The sequence below is a fragment of the Oryzias melastigma genome, linkage group LG14 (genome assembly GCF_002922805.2).
Source record: "Oryzias melastigma strain HK-1 linkage group LG14, ASM292280v2, whole genome shotgun sequence".
NCBI classification, from domain to species: domain Eukaryota; kingdom Metazoa; phylum Chordata; class Actinopteri; order Beloniformes; family Adrianichthyidae; genus Oryzias; species Oryzias melastigma.
This window is the reverse complement of record NC_050525.1, coordinates 9838744-9855826: the sequence shown is the minus strand read 5'-3', so window position 1 is coordinate 9855826 and position 17083 is coordinate 9838744. Positions and strand designations below refer to the sequence as shown.

The window sequence follows — 17083 nt, the reverse complement described above, 5'->3', positions numbered from 1 at the left end:
ACTATTCCATCAAAAATATTTTTTTGAATAATTTAAAATATTGCTTGGTAGTGAGTAGCTTTTTTGTTATGGATAAATTAAAACTCATGCAAAAAAAAAAAAAAAAAAAAAAATTTAAAGTCCCTCTTTGATCATTTTTTCAGTGCATTTTAAAAGCGTTTCCAGTACTTTTTTCAAATTTTTTCAGGTACAATTTTGCCATTTTTAGGATTTTTTTAATATGTTGTTTTCTAGGGCATTATTTCTGCAAAGTGGCAGGAATTCATCACAAATTTACCTTTGAATTGTAGGTGAGACTGCGTAATTCTGCCCTCACTTCCCATCATCTCTATGTTTAAAGTCTCTTGATTTGAATAAACACATTTGAATAAAATAAATCTAAAAAAAATAAAATAAAAACATCTAATTTTCTTTGTATTTGTCCTCCATCATCAAAAAATTGCCACAAAAACGTGTTAAAAAACTTTTTTCATTGGAGTGGGTTGGTAAACTGGTTATCCAGTGTGTTAATGTCCTAAAATGAGACATTTTTGACCGTTTGCGTTCATGAAGAGAAATATTTTACAACAAAATAAGCAAAAAATAATTAACAAACGACTCTAACATTAATAACTCTTAGTTTCTGAAGCTCCCAAAGCTCTTCGGTCCTCAGGTGTAGACCTCCTACTGGACCCCCAGTGAGGCCGCATGCATAAGCAAATAACTGAGGGTAGTAAATGTGAAGTTAATTATTTACTGTAGTAACAAAACAAATGTCATAAATATTGAAACATTAACAATAGAGGAACTGAGCACGGTGTGCATGGGTCTAATTAGTCTATTGTCTTTTTTGTCTTAATCTAATATATGCAAAGCTGTGCAGGAATTTGTGACTTAATCCTTACTTTTGCAAATATTCTGTCACAAGTTTCATTTTGTGCAATTTTTTTCCTTAATAAGAGTAATATTTTATGAGAGTTGTGCATTAAATCACGCCTTCTGTAGTACTCTTGTGGTACTGGGAAAAACTAATAGTTGTGTATTTCCTATAGTAATTGCGTTTGTTTTAGTAAAAGTATGCACAAATGTTATTTTATTTCAACACTTTTGCACATTAGAGTTTAAAATAGAAAAATTATGTTAGAAAATTCGTTACTCAGTATGTTTTTTTCTCCTCTTATGTAAAAGCATTTAATCTGTATTAATAAGTAGCTTTTTCATTTAAAAAAATAAACAAAATGTTTCAGCAGAAATCTTTTCATTGTTCAACTTCAACTCTCAGGGGGCGGGGCCAGAAAACAAGGAGCTAAAATCAACAAGACTTGGGCGGCTCTGGAGCCAGCAGTGATAATATTAGTGGATAAATATTGGACGAAAGGGATGAAATCATTTCACACAGCTTTATGGCAGCACAAAAACACAACCCGGGCCCTCTTTCTCATCATGGCATCATCATCTCTTCAATATCCAAGCAAACAGCATATTTCCTTTCTTTTTTCTTCGGCGTGCTTCACTCCCCGAGCCCTGACGCTCCGTCACTCACTGTCTGGAGGCTGCTGGGTGTAAGAGCATGTCTGACACTTTTCCATTAGTGGGGAGACTATTCAATTACCATAGCTCAAGATATTTAAACCTTGCCAATTACTGAACATCTCCCTTTTAAATAATGCATACACAGAGCTGATAAGGTTGTGTAGTGATTTCTCCTTTTGACACATTGCGGAATGTTCTGCTGTCTCAGAATTGCTTCATCAGAGAGAAAGATAGTCATTTAATTTCATTAACACACCCATACATGCCATAGATATTGTAGTCGTTTTCAACGTGTCTTGTAGCCTCAAAGTGGCTTCTCGTTCTTTTTTTTCCCTTTTCCCTTTCCATGTTCAAATTATTAAATTTGCACAATAAACTACTCATGTTTTTGGATGACCAATTTTGCAAAAACCATTATGAAAATAAAATTGCTTAAGCTTAGTCATTTTCTCCTAAACCCATATTTAATCTTTTTTTTTTTTTTTTAAGGCCACATCCACTCGGTGAGTTGCTGTTGTCCGAGCGCAGCTGATCTTTTCTCACGTATCCTAGCAACACCCCAGATCTCAAACGCCAATGAAACATTCACACATGCTCTTTACTTTGCAGTCTCACATTCCACTCCCCACTTTTTTCTTCTCTTGACCTGACCCCATCCCCAGTCGAGCAGCTCACTCCAACATTTTACTGGAACTTTACTCCGTCTTAACCCTCAACCACTCATTTTCATTTAAATTTCTCTATGAAAGAAGAAAAAAAAACTCTGGAGAATGAAGAAAAACTGCAAGTCTTTTCAAATTTTGCATATTACGCAGCCCTGAACATGACTTGTGAACATAAAGTGTTGCTTACTCCAACATTTTACTGGAACTTTCCTCCATCTTAATCCCAACCACAAATTTTCTATTTAATTTCATAAAAAAAAAAACAAAAAAAAACTTCCAAGAGTAACACAAAAACTGGTCCTTTGCTGAAATGTTTATATTACAAAGCCCTAGATATGACAGTAAAAATACACTAATACATTGGTACCTTAAGTTAGAATTTAGTGCACAAAAATTCGTTTTCAGTGCAGATTATTTATTACACTGTAAACACAATTTGCTGTTCTGTGACCACATACTAGCAATTTATTTGCATTTTGAGCGCACACATTGTTATTTTGTGTATAACTATTAGTATTCTGTGAACACAAAATACTACACACAAAATGCAAACTTGTGCGCCCAAAATGCTAACTCGGATAAACAAAATGATAACCCGTGTGCTTAAAAAGAAAACTCTGTGCAGAAAATGCTAACTTTTGTGCACAAAATACTAACTTGTGTGAACAAAATGATAACTTTTGCACAAAATGCTGACTTTTGTGCATAAAATGCTAACTTGTGTGTACAAAATTCTAACTTGTATGCTCAAAATGCTACATTTGTGCACAAAATTCTAACTTGTGTGCACAAAATGCTAACTTGTGTGCACAAAATGATAACCTTCTGTGTACAAAATGCTAACTTTGGTGCACAAAATGCTAACTTGTATGCTCTAAATGCTAAATTTGTGCACAAAATGCTAACTTTTGTGCACAAAATGCTGACTCGTGTGCACAAAATGCTAACTTGTGTGGACAAAATGCTAACTCGTGTGGACAAAATGATAACTCTTGCACAAAATGCTAACTTGTTTGTACAAAATGCTAACTTTGGTGCACAAAATACTAACTTATGTGCACATAATGCTTACTTATGTGCACACAATGCTAACTTGTATGCTCTAAATGCTAAAGTTGTGTACAAAATGCTAACTTTGGTGCACAAAATGCTAACTTGTTTGTACAAAATGCTAACTTTTGTGCACTTGATGCTAACTTCTGGGCATAAAAAGGTACCTTTGATGAACCACATGCTAAGTTTTGTAAACAAAATGCTAACTTGTAGGCACAAAATCCTAACTTGAAGAAAATATTTGGCTGTTTTTACATCATGTCCAGGGCTCTGTAGTACCCCACCCCCCCCTTTTTTTAAAAATTTAAACTCATTGTTTATAGTGTTACTAGTTTCATATAGTGTGCAGTTTTACGCAGTCGGGTCTTCATCTCTTCACCTCTAACTGACTTGGGTCATGTGAATATGTTTTGACACATGAAACGAAGACATTTCTTTTTTTTTCTTCAGAAATTAGTGTTTTTTATCTTCTGCTTTGACATGATGATGAAAGAGAAGCAAACATTGTTAGTCAAAAGGAGAATATGCCCACAGATACTTAAAGGCGGTGTACTGACAACGCTGCAGACATGAAAGGCCAATAAAAATGGAAGAAAATAAAAATAGTGACGTACTAAGGGATGAAAGCAAAATAAAAAGCGCCTTGACATTGAACATCCAATGTGTTGCAGAGGAAATAAAATGATGCAAGTATGTCTATAGCTGAATAATGTGTGAACATTAGGCAAACATATATCATTAACCAGAAATACTTCCACTGACAAACCCCTTTAGGTTTTTGTTTTTTCTAAAATAAGAATGAAAAATCTTTTTGTTAAAATTTTAGCATGAACTTTGAAGCAAAATGATATAATGCAAGAGAAACTATTAATTTTCCTGCTTTATTAACCCAGCAAACATATGGACAAAGTGATTATTTTTAAATTTTATGCCTGAATGCATTAAAAAAAATTAAAGTGATTGTATTTTTAGTTTAATCCAATTTCTAGCTATTTTTTCCCCCTTGTTGATTAGAGGGATTATCACCTTCCATTTTAATTTCATGAAAACTTCTCTAAAGCTATTTTTAAAAATGTTAAAAAATATATTTTCCTTCTTGAAACAACCTTGACTGAAGTGGATTAACCCAACTAATCCATTTTGTTCTGATGTGTTTTTGCCTTTTGTGTTGCACTTTGAGACAACCTCAGTTGTGAAAAAGCAGTCTAAAAATAAACTGAATTAAACTCTGTTACCAAATTTGAAACAGGTCCAAAGGATGAATACAGGTACAGCTGGTATTTGAAACAGAACAATTTTTAATTAACTCAAATGTTAAGAATATCCAATAATGTGTACAAACCACATTGCTTTATTTCCTATTCATAATTATATTGTGATTTTCTTAGATTCTTTTCAATATTGTGCATTATTTGTGGCTTTTTTTTTTCAATATTGCTGCACTTTCAGGTTTCATTTTCATTGTCAGAACCTTAGAGTTGCCATTGGAGTTTATCTGTCCAGCTAACTGATACTTACATGTGGAGTTATGAGCCCTATGCACACAGACTGCACCCCTGCCATAGACGTAATCAACCAACATCACTGCCTTTTTAGATAATCTCTATACAGTACACATGGTGAGTGTCATTACATTCAACATAGCCACAACTGCTGGTGTCAGGATTTAAAGACCCAATGGACCCAACGCAAGATTCAACAGGATCTGTCAATGGAGGGTAATGCACAGCCTCCATACAGAGCCATGAACCATATTTTCTGATAGAATTACTGCCTTGATTTGGTACCAAACGATAAGAATTGCAACTTTTCATTTAAAGTAGAATAAAAAATAGGAAAAAACATATATATACACAAGCCATGACCCATAGTAAAGTCTCGGCCTTGGTTGTGATATTGAAGTATTTTCTGCTCAATATGAAAAAATATATCGTTTCTACTTGTTGATTTAAAAAAAAACTATTTATTCTTTTTTTTTTAAACCTATTTATTCCTTTTTTTTTCTTGTGGAATTACACTTTAATAGCCCGACCAGTCATTTTCATTTATTTCTTTATAATGCTAAAACACGTTCACAAAATGTGACTTGTGAGCACAAAGTGCTTACTCATGTGTGCAAATTGCTAACTTTCGTGCACAAAATGCTAACTGGTATGCTTACTGGTAAGTATACACACAAAACTCTAACTTGGGAACACAAAATACTAATTTACGGCCACAAAGAAGCAATTTATGCACACAAAATGATAATTTAAATAAAATATTTTGCTGTTTTTCTATGTCAATTTTTTAAAACTTTTTTTTTTTCTTGTGGAATTCTACCTACAGAGACCCGAAGACGACTCAAATTGAATGTGTGGTTGACAATAATGTATTAGTGACATTTTTGCAAAAAAAAAAAAAAAAACTGCTTGTAAACACAGCATGACATCATGAGAATATATGTATTTATTTAATTATTTATTGTGTGTCATTACAATCAATTAAGGTTATAAGGTAGTATTATTTACAAAGGTGACTAGCTCAGTGGGCTCGTGGTAGAGTGTCCACCCTGAGACTGGACCGTCGAGGGTTCAAATCCATAGACTCTGAAAATGGGACCCAATACCTCCCTGCCAGACACTGAAGAGGTTAGATTGGGGTATTAACCACCAAGTGGTTCCAGAACGCGGCTGTGTCTGCAGCTCACCCCTCCCCATAGAAATACAGATTGCAAATTGTACCCAGCTTTTTGACAGCTAATGAGACTTTAAGGTAAAGTGATGTCCCTGTTATTTTACTACACTTTTTTCCCTAAAAAATCCCTCATTCAAGACAAACAGCTACTAATTAGTACTTGAGAAAAAGTTAATTAGACGTATGTATATCAGTGTGTGGTCCAACGCTGATTTTGAATGCATGACAGAGGTATTATTTAAATAACTGAAAGCGAGTCGACTGAAACACTTCAGCTTTGTCCTTTGTCTGTAACGCTTAAGTAAAAATCGTCCCTGCTGCTAGGTGATCTACAATAGCAGCTCCGTGCTTCATTTAATGTGATGCAACTTAATGCAATTGTCAGTTAACACGCACAGCAATTGAGATAGTACCTTATCATACTGGGTAAAATGTCACTGGGTTTGGCTGTTGGAAGTATCAGAATTTTCAAAAGCTCCATCTATATTTCAGGCTTTTGGGCACAAGAATAACGAGTTGAACAACAACTGATGTGAGCATGTTTGAGCTCTTCCTCTTTTAACAAAGAAAGTCTCTCAAATCATTCATATTTTTTAAAAGAAAAAAGTCTGCCATCAACCAAACTGGTTCTTTTGGCGATTTTCCCCGCATGTTCAAATTAATGATCGCAGATAGCCTTGAATGTCATCAGAGAGGAGACCTTTGAAATAAATATATGCTGAACCACACTACCCGCAAGCCGGATCCAGTCAAGACACACAAAACTGGTGGGCATCGTAGTTACATCATGCAACCTCTGATCTTATCCTGCAGGAAATGACACACCGAAGGACCGCTTTGATAAAAGGAAAAAGGCGGTTTTTAGGGGAAGCAAAAGACTAAGCTGATGAAATTTCTGCATGACATCAAAAAAACTCTTATAAAACCCCCAAATCTCCCGTAGAAAGGTTTTAGAGTTGTAAGGTTCTATATTAAATAGCAAATGTCATCAAGATGTAGATTAGATGTGTCAAGATGTGTCTTCCGTGAGGCTGTGGCATATTATTAAATACATGTCAAGTTTAAACTGAACGAATGAGGCGTACTCTCTTTCCCGGCATTCATGGTTATTGTGACTGGCAGGACAAAAACACTTAAAACGGAAGCAGAAGCACTCATGGAGTCACTTATTGTGTTGTCTTAGTGTCCAGCGGACATTGTCGCAAACAAAGCGGGGGTCTGACCGCCATCTCAGAGGTCTGTTCAAATGAAGAACCGCGCCTCCAGGAAGCTCTGCAGCCAAAGGCAGAGGCACTCTCCTGTGTAAACCTTATGTCTTTTATGGCATTTGGGGGGTAAAATGAAGTCTGTTATGCATTATTACATAGGAAATGAAGGAAATTAATTGGATTATTTTCAAGTCATAAGGGTAATTGTTTTTGAGTGAATGACTGTTTCCGACTGTGAGGCAGACAAGCTGGTTAACAAAAGGCGGCAAGCTCCAGGCTGGAGGAACACCCACAACAATCAAGCTAATTGTAAAGCACATATAAAAACCATATAGACTCTCGGTGACAAAGGCAAATAAAACCCCATGTTTGCGGTGCCTAAATACATTTCCATCCAAATCACAGGCTGATTGTTCGCTGGGTCTGATTTCCTTTTTTATGGAAGCATAAATGCATAGCACAAAGAGAGATGATTATTCGTGAAACCCCCATGGAGGTAGGTGTCACGTCGGGTGCATAGAGGTGATATACCTTGTATTATTTTAAGTGCGGTTAAATCCTATCGCGACAAAAACCTCTGCAATGATAGGAGAAACCTCAATACTCTCCAACAAACAATAATCCCACGGCTTAAAGAAATTTCAACAGAGTTGGGGACCAAATCTTGGCATTACATGCACAGAGAACACAAGATCAACGCCATGTGGTTTTGTAAAGGGCCACGGTCAAACGTGAGGCTTATCACACACTCGCAGCACATAGACTTAAGACTGTTGCTTATCCAGCTCATACAGAATCACTATTAAACGCAGAGACTATTTTTAACATGCTCTTAGGGCTTTCACGGGCAGACTCTGAAATGCTCGGGATTCTGTTGTATTTGAGCTTATCCATCTCTGCAGACTGTGTGCAACCCAGTTAACAAGGTGAGAATACTCAAAGGAAGCAGGCGAATCAGTGAGGATATACACAGTTCCTGTCAGATAACAAGTGTACCACAGTGAGAGTGCATCATCTGTGCAAATCCAGGAACCAAGACTTTTGTATTTATTCATTTATGTATTTTTAAGTCACCAGCTTGAAGGCTTAATATCAACATTGTGGTTTGGTATTTATGGCTCTGGAAAAAAAAAACTGTTATCTTTTGATTTTCTTTTAGTATATTTCAATTACCAAAGGAATTAAACTTTTTCTTGGACGAGTTAAAATGAAATGCTTGGAGAGTGTCAATTAGGGAATGGTCTTACGTGTCTTCTGTCTCCTTACCCATGTATTTCACATAGCCCTATTACCTTTGGGAATTAAAGGAGAACAGCATCAGCATACTAGATCAGCACCTTTCAAACGTTTTGGCCTTTGCAATTATGAGATGAACTTTAAGGGGATGTATGGGCTTAGGCATCACATTTTTAAGCACAGAGGTTGAACTTTAGATAGGGTTTTCCTTCAACTTGGCCTGTTTGATTTAAATGTGATGTGCCCCCATACTGTTAAGCTTTCGTTTAATTTCCTCCTATTTTTCCTAATTCCTCTTTTTAATATACTGCCATTTCATTTTCCTGTGAGGATCAATAAAGCATTTTAGGATAAAACAGTGGGACCTAAGAAGAAAATGGTAAATCTATAGGGTATAGTTAACTATATATGGGTTTTATACTGCTATTCAACAATATATAGAAAATTAAGCATTGATTTTTTTTCCCCTTTGGGTCACTTATGCTAACTTAGAAAAAAAATCTCTTTACAAAATTAATGAATAATAAAGTAGTCTTATTCATCAATGACTTGTAAATAAGACAACTACCATATTTCCTGCGCTAAAGGCGCACCATTAATGAATGGTCTATTTTTAAATCTAAGTCATACATGAGGCGCTCAGGACTATAAGGCACATTAAGTTAAACAGCAAAGTCAGAGATAATTCTGTTAGTTAGTCCAACTTTATTAGCTGGATTCACAGTAGCGTTAAAACGTGTTTGTAACATGCTACACATTAACGTTAGCATGTTCACAATACCTGTAACTCCCAACCTTGCTTGTAACACGTAGAAAAACAGACTTACTTCGCTAAAATAAATGTTAGCGTGACTACGCTAACTCCCAACCTTGCTAGTAAAACACAAAAAAACAGTCTTACACTGCAACAAGCTAGCCTCATTAGCATATTTACAATAACATGCAACCTTGTAAGTAACAAATAAAAAAAAACTGACTTAAATTGCTAAAACAAACAAGTGACTGCGCTAACTCCCAACCTTGCTAGTAACACACAAAAAAACAGTCTTACACTGCAACAAGCTAGGCTGTATTAGCATATTTACAATAACATGCAACCTTGTAAGTAATAAATAAAAAAAAAAGTGATTACGCTAACTTCCAACTTTGTTAGTAACACATAAACATGCAGTCCTGTCACCGCTACACGTTAGCTGAGTTAGCATTTTCACAATAACACCATTAAATTAAACATTAGTCACACGTAAGACAAAATATATCACTAAAACAAACACTAGTTATATAGCATTACTTGCGATAATGTGAATGCTGTAAGCTGAATGTGGCCCCTGGAGATACTATAGTGCTGATAGCTGAAGATGCTGAAATTGATAGCTAAAAATGTTTAAGCTGATAGCTGAAAACACTGTAGCTGATATCAAGCTAAAAATACTAGCTAAACTTCAAATTAGCTTAAAAAAACTGAAAAAATGTTTAAATTTAACTTCGAGTCTTACTAGAAACTGGAAAAAAAAAAAAAAAAAAAAAAAAAAAAAACACCGTTACATGTTAGCTGCATTAGCGGTTTCACAATACCACTCAATCTTGTTAGTAACACATAAAGAACAACAATTATATCATTGAAACAAACATTTATATAACAACTCTAACTCCCAGCCTTCCTAGTTACATGTGAAAAAACACACTATATGTTAGCAGCGTTAGCATATTCACAATAACTTTGTTTGGAACTGGAAAACACACCAACATTTTGACAGACTTCTCAAAATTGCTTCAACCTTAATAGGCAAAACTGGAGTTGCTCCATATATAAGGCATTCCAGATTTTAAGGCAGATTGTTTTATTTTATAGTGCAGAAAATACCGTAAGTAATAAAAATAATAAAAGCGATATTTAAAATACCCCCCCCCCCCCATGATGAGATTAGTTCAGCAGAATTATGAAATTGAAAGAATATTTTTTGTGATTATGAATTTATTTTAAATGAACATCAACACCAAAGTGTTCTTTGACAGTCTCAATGTGACAGCCTGAGTTGTGTTCCAATTGGGCTAATAAAGAAACTCAATTATTTAGCACACAACAGTGGATCCAGCTGCAGCAGATGCATACGGCCTGAACTGAAGTGGAAGCTGGACAATTGTCCTACTGTAGGATGCCCTGAAGCTCAAACTGTGCAGTCACGGAAATACCAACGTGCTACAGTAAGCAACAGAAGGCTTCAATAGAATGCCACTCCAGCTGTGCCACCAAACTTCTCTGCAGCTGGAGTCTACACTCAAGCTTTAGTGTCTTTACCAATTCTTTGCAGTCTAATTAATTTTTTTTCTCCAAATAAAAATGGGATATTTTAAATACATAACAATAAACTCATGACAACTTTAAAGATCACTACAAATGGATTTATCAGAGAAATAACATGGAATGATATGATGTGATCAGAGCCCTCTGATCAAAATAGCTTTTTTTTTAGATCAGCAACTGAGCGCAGGACTTCAAACCGAATAAAAAGGAAGGTTTTACCATTCTTGGTGCTAGTGAACCAATTCCAATGGTGTAATTTAGTCAGTATTGCTGTAGAATGAAAGCCAGTGAAGAAGAAGAAGAAGAAAAAAAAGAAAGAAACACGGACAAGTGCCTGAGGGAGTGCTCCAGAAAGACCCGCATCCAAAAGTGAGCCAGATGTCTGCAAAACCCATGATAACTGCAAATAAATAAATGAGCAGATGTGTTACTGAAAATGTCTTTCAGCAGTAAGGGGAGGCATGTTTCAAGCTGATACGTTCATGAGTGAAAATAAAGGCTTAAAAGGACCTCAAGTAATTGTTGTCTGCAAGTGTCCTCCTTCAGTCTCTTCTTTGTGGAGTTCTTTTATCATTACATTTGAAAACTGCTGAAATACAGCTAACCCCAAGGAACACATGAGTGTAATATGTAGCTTAAAGAAGTAAAAAAATGTATTTTATTAGTTTACATACTCCACAAGTGTCCAAAAATTACACACTTTTAGCTTTCAAGTATGAAAAGATGATTTGTCCTGACATCCTTTACAAAATAAAGATTTCACACTTGACCATAAAAGAGAACTGGACTGAGTTTACTAAAGCGATTTAGACCAATCACTTTTTACTGACCATTTTTGGCTCTGACATGGCTGCCTCCATATTGTGTGAAAATGGCGACTGAATTGACTTTATTTTGTTGTACCCAGAAACAAGTTATTTTCTATGAGTGATGTCAAACTTACTCAGTCCAGTTGTTGTATACAGTCAATGAGTTCTGATTAAGATAGCTGAAAGCTGTGAAAGGGGTCATACTATGATTTTATTTAGTCTTTCAGAGTAAAATATCTTCATATAAATGATCATATATTACTTTTGGGACAGAAAAAAAATTAATTATTTCTAAAATATGCGTTATTTTTGTGAAGTCTTTTTATACCCGGAAGTAAAACAACTGTCTCTGAGGCTCCGCCTGCCACTCCTTGTGGGCGCCTTCATGACATCAACCAGATGAACATAACAGGATTTATTGAAATAATGACATATAATCTTTGTATCAAAAATCCTCATTGCTTTCATGTAGATCCGTTTACCTTTGCTCAATAATCCACATTTAAAACAGTTTTCTCAGTTCGCCGCTCGCTTTTTCCTCCAGGAAATAGTCTGCTCCCTTTTTGCTTCCGTATTCCCAATATATCCCGCCTGCTTGCGTCATTGTCGAAAACGCTGATCACCAATAGCTTGAACTGCTAGCTTTGTTTGTGTTAGATTGGGGGCGGAGCAGACTCTTCCTAAAAGGGGCTGTCTCACTCTGTGACATCAGCATGTGAGGACCCCCTTGTTTTCGCGGGTATGGGAGGGGCTGCTGTAGAGAGCGCAGGTTTTTAGAGGATTACTCAGAAATGCATGAACAGATCAAAATACCACTTTGGGGTTCTTTATAAAAGCTCAAAAAGTACATTTTTCATGGTATGGCTCCTTCAAGGCTTTTTATTCAATTTTTATATTTCAACTTCAAACTTTATCTATTTGTATAGCGCCTTTTCGTCATATGAAACTTAGCATAAAAGCAAATAAAATACACATTTAAAAAGTATAGAGTTAAAAAAAACAAAGAAAACAAGATATAAAAAAAATTACACTTAAAATATCTGACAATTTATTTCAAGAATGAATAGGCTACAATAACATCTTAATTATTGGATGTTATATTGATATTCAATCCGAGTAGAAACACTTTGTGGAAGAAAAAAACCCATCAGGTTATTAGTGTGAAGACATGGAATAATCTGGTAAAATAATATTTTTTAAACTTTATTTAAAACATTTAGATGTAAAAAAAAGGACAATAAACTGTACAAACATTTTCTAACTAATCACCAGAGGGGTTACAAAAGTAGAAAATGTCAAAAATAGAAGTAGCTTTGGCCTGGTTTCCACTGACTGGTACGGTTTGGTTTAGAATGGTCATAGCTTTGCGCCATAGTAGCGCAACTACAGCAAAAGCAATTTCAGCAATTTCATTATTCATTCATTATTTGGCTTTTGGTACTTTGTATGTACAAATGACTTAAGATTGCTGGCAGAAGAATACAGCCTCTTTAGTCGTAATGACCTTCCACCAATCAACGGGTTTCAACAGTAACTCCACCCAAACCGATGCGTTACATTTTCTATGGACCTACAACAACAGTAATGGCTCAGTTCAGTTTGGCCTAATGGGTCAATTGTATAATATACTATAAAATATAATATAAAGATTTAAAATACTGGACTGAACCGTACCATACTGCTCAGTGGAAACACGGTTTTAGTCTTATTTTATAAAATTGAGAGAGACAGCTCCTTTTTTGTTAATACTGGAAGAAATATTGTGTAAATAATGTCTGATTTGGGCAAATAGTTTGAAGAAATTTGGAGTTTTATTGCAAAATTTAGTTCTCCCCTTATAATATTTTGTTAATTAAAAGGGATTATTATTGTCAAAGTTGAGTCAAATGAAAACCTGGCTGCCGTTGACGCGGTGTGTCAACACGCCCACATGCTTTCAGCTAGACCCTAAGACGAAGCTGGACACCAGAGGAAATCATTCGTAAAGGCTAATGGGCCCAAACATGATTACAGTGTAACACACCTTAATGAATGAATGCATCGGAAGGTTCAAGCACTGACCTGGAAGACGGATCGGTTTCCAAAAGCCATGGAACCAAAGTAAGAGGAAGCCGTCAGCCTAATTCTTTTAAATTCACTAAGGCATCCACCTTCACTTAACACTGCATCTTTACCAACTCCATCAAACAGGATTAGCATTGAGGTGTCGGATGATGTTGGCGCGAGCTGAGGGTTCAGACTAACCCGTGAAATACGACAGGCGTGGCTGCTGCAGCATCCGTTGATCCATCTTTGCATTATCTATGGTTACTAAAGAACAGACACTGATACTAACTCTGATGTTCTTAGAAAATAAAACTCAAATAAGTTTGATCGTTCAAGAGTGCCCAGCTCTTTTGAAGAAGTAGTGCTTTCGTCAAACGCAGCAAATGTTTCCTGAAAGTAGACCCGAGTTTCTTAAAGTGTTTTTCCAATATTGATGCCGAGCTAATAAAAAGCTGCTTGGCTTCGTGAGATCAACAGCACTGAGCACATTATTGGCCAGTGACACAGAATAATCAGTTTAATATTATAAGAAGGCTGCCAGTTATTCGAACCTCCAGAGAGCGGAGCCCACAATAATTCTTGTGGCAAATAATTAGTTTTATCACACAATGACATGGGTCAGCCGTAAGGGCTTGATTATAACAAGAGAACAATATAAGAAAATGTGCGGTTCAGTGGAGCTCTCAAAGGGGATTGCTTCTTCATATCTTGTCAAATTCCAGATGACATTTCATATGACTGCAAACCAGAAACAATCCTTCCCCCGTATGAGCCGGCGCCGCCTCAGAGAGTCATTATGTTGAGAACTGAGATTCCACACTGCAATGCTTTTGTCTCCACTAAGTGCATTGTTTGTACTGACAATCGGTAGAAAGGTAGAAATCTAAAAAAATGCAACCTCAAAACTGTACAAAGACTAAAGTTCTGTTGTTTGGCATTAATTTGACCTATAATTGATTGACGGTCTTTATTCCAGCTTGTATTATTCATCACATTTTCCATTTGCTTTGGTGAGCTGTTCCCTTAATGGCACTACATAGTGTGGCTGCCAAAAGAAAATGCTGCGGCATACATGGACGTTTTGCTATTTAATTTGCCCCGACTCCAATCTGTGGCGTATTGACCATATGTTAAAAAACATAGCATTCTATTTGTTATTCCAATTACATTCACTGCTCTGTATTTTGTTGCTCTGCCTGATGGATTTGCACTCATCTAATGCGTGCAGTGCTCTGCTGCTTAACAGACTCGGAATTTGCATTATAATGATTTAGAACACCACTGCATTTTTTATGCTCGTAAACAACAGTGTACTGTAGCCTTTTTTTTTTTTCTTTTCCCCTTCCTATCATTAAACTGTGTGCATGTTCACAGCTTTCATAGTTGTGTAACAAATTGCTTTTGCTTTTATACAGGTTTCAAGTTAATGCCATGCAACATTTAAGGCAAAAACACAATTATATATGCACAACTAGGATTAGAGAGAGGAGTTTGGGTCATAAATGTGTAGGAAGTGTAGTTAGCTAATGCATAGAACATAGGAGTGTTTGTTTTCATTTTTATCTTAATTTCAAATCCTGATCTTTCCGAGTAGGGGTGGGTGTTGGTTATAATTTCCAGAAACGATTCGATTCAATTTACAAGTGCCTGAATCGATTCCGTTTTTTTTTCGATTCTTCAATTCAATTCAATTTTAAGTTTACAAATTTATACACATTTGTTTAGAAATACATTAAAAATCTACTATTTAATCTGAGTATATTTATATTAATCTGATACAGTTCACATACTGTAAAATGTATTAGTGAAATAATGAGATTGTTAATATCATCCAGTGTTACATGGATTCTCTAAAGGAGAAGTTCTAACAAAAATGTTCAGATCATTATCATTGTGAACATTGTTCTGCTTCTCCTGGAGGGCGTTTCAGTTTGGACACTAGGTGGCGGTCGCACTATAGAAGTACACTTTATTCAAGACGAAGAAGACAGTATGAGGGAAAAGTTTTAGACCATAAATAGTAACTTTAAAATGTATTTCTTTAAAAGTGTCTGGAAAATGAATGCCTGTACGTAAATAAAGATGTTCAGATTTAGTCAGCAATGTATATGGTCAAATGAACGTTAGCATTAGCTGTCCTATGGGAAATTCTATTGAACGTTAGCATTAAGCTAGCAGATTTTAGCTTTATGTGCATAATTGATTAAGCTTAAATCGATTCAAATCGATTAATCAATTTTTTTAAACCCAGCCCTATTCAGAGCCTTTAATACTGGAGATAATTTTTTTGGCACAAATGGAACCCCATACAGAAAAAAATAAATACATAAAAAATTCTTGAAAAACTTGCAAATATTCCAAATAAAAGGTGTGCCAATCAAATAATAAATAAAAAAACAGGATTTGACGAAGAATGAGTGGGGCACCAGGACTTAAATACTCTGAGAGATAAACACCAACAAGGAGCTGCTATTTTAAAGACAAATTTAAATCAGGTGACCCTTCAGTAACAAAACCTAAAAAATAAAATAAAAAAATGTCCAGAAAAAAAAGTATCTCATAACTGAAATAGTCCTCATGGCATTTGGGTAAATGTCACTGATCTATATTTCTATAGTAGATACATGATATATTTGGTTTGCAATTATTTTTGTGTCACCAGATCTTCAAAAAAGAATGTAAAAAAATGTGGACTGCCTTGTGGTAAAAAAAGCAACAGTAACATTTCCAGAAATCTTTAAAAAAATCTGCTATAAAATCTCTTGTATATTTTCATGGCAGAGATTTAGTGAAGGGTTATCTGTATCAAATGTATTTTACAAAGCCAGATTTCTTCTTTGCATCTTGTTGTATGCTTTATTCTGTTCTGTTTGTGTGTAAGCATGAGTTTATGATGGGGCATTGTAGCATTGTATGTGTTGTAAGTGTTATTGTTTTGTGTGTATGGGGGGGAGGGGTGTGTATATATGTGTAATGGTCTCTTGTCGTGCTTTTGTTTTTAAAAATTGGAAAACTTTATTATTAAGAACGTCACATTAGATGAAAAAGTGCTGTACAGATAAAGTTTGATTTGATTCTGTTTGGTTTGGTTTAGTTTGATTTGAATCGGTCTTATTTGATTTGATTAGATATTATGTGATTTGATTTGATTTAGTTTGGTTTGGTTAAGTCTGGTCTGGTTTGGTTTAGTTTGATTTGAATTGGTCTAACTTGAGTTGATTAGATTTCATGTGATTTGATTTAGTTTAGTTTGATTTGGCTTGGCTTGGTTTGGTCTTGTTATGTTTGGTTTGATTTGATTTGATCTGTTTTGGTTTAGTTGGGTTGATTTGATTCTGTTTGGTCTGGTCTGATTCGGTTTAGTTTGATTTGATTTGTTGTGATGTGGTCTGATTAAAGTTGATTTGATTTGATTTAGGGGGCGGTCTGATTCAATTTTATTTGATTTGATTTGAGGCATCAACTCTATTTCTGGTTTCTATTTATCACAGGGGTCTCAAACTCGCGGCCCGCGGGCCATCTGCGGCCCGCAGGATGATGATTTGCGGCCCGCGTCTTCATATGAAAGATTAC

The 17083-nt window shown here is 35.4% G+C and overlaps 1 protein-coding gene across 2 annotated transcripts in view; it reads right to left on the bottom strand.

The window, feature by feature from the left end:
• pcdh1a (protocadherin 1a) overlaps positions 1 to 17083 on the bottom strand; it is a 131471-nt gene that overhangs the window by 72659 nt on the left and 41729 nt on the right. The window lies entirely within an intron of this gene.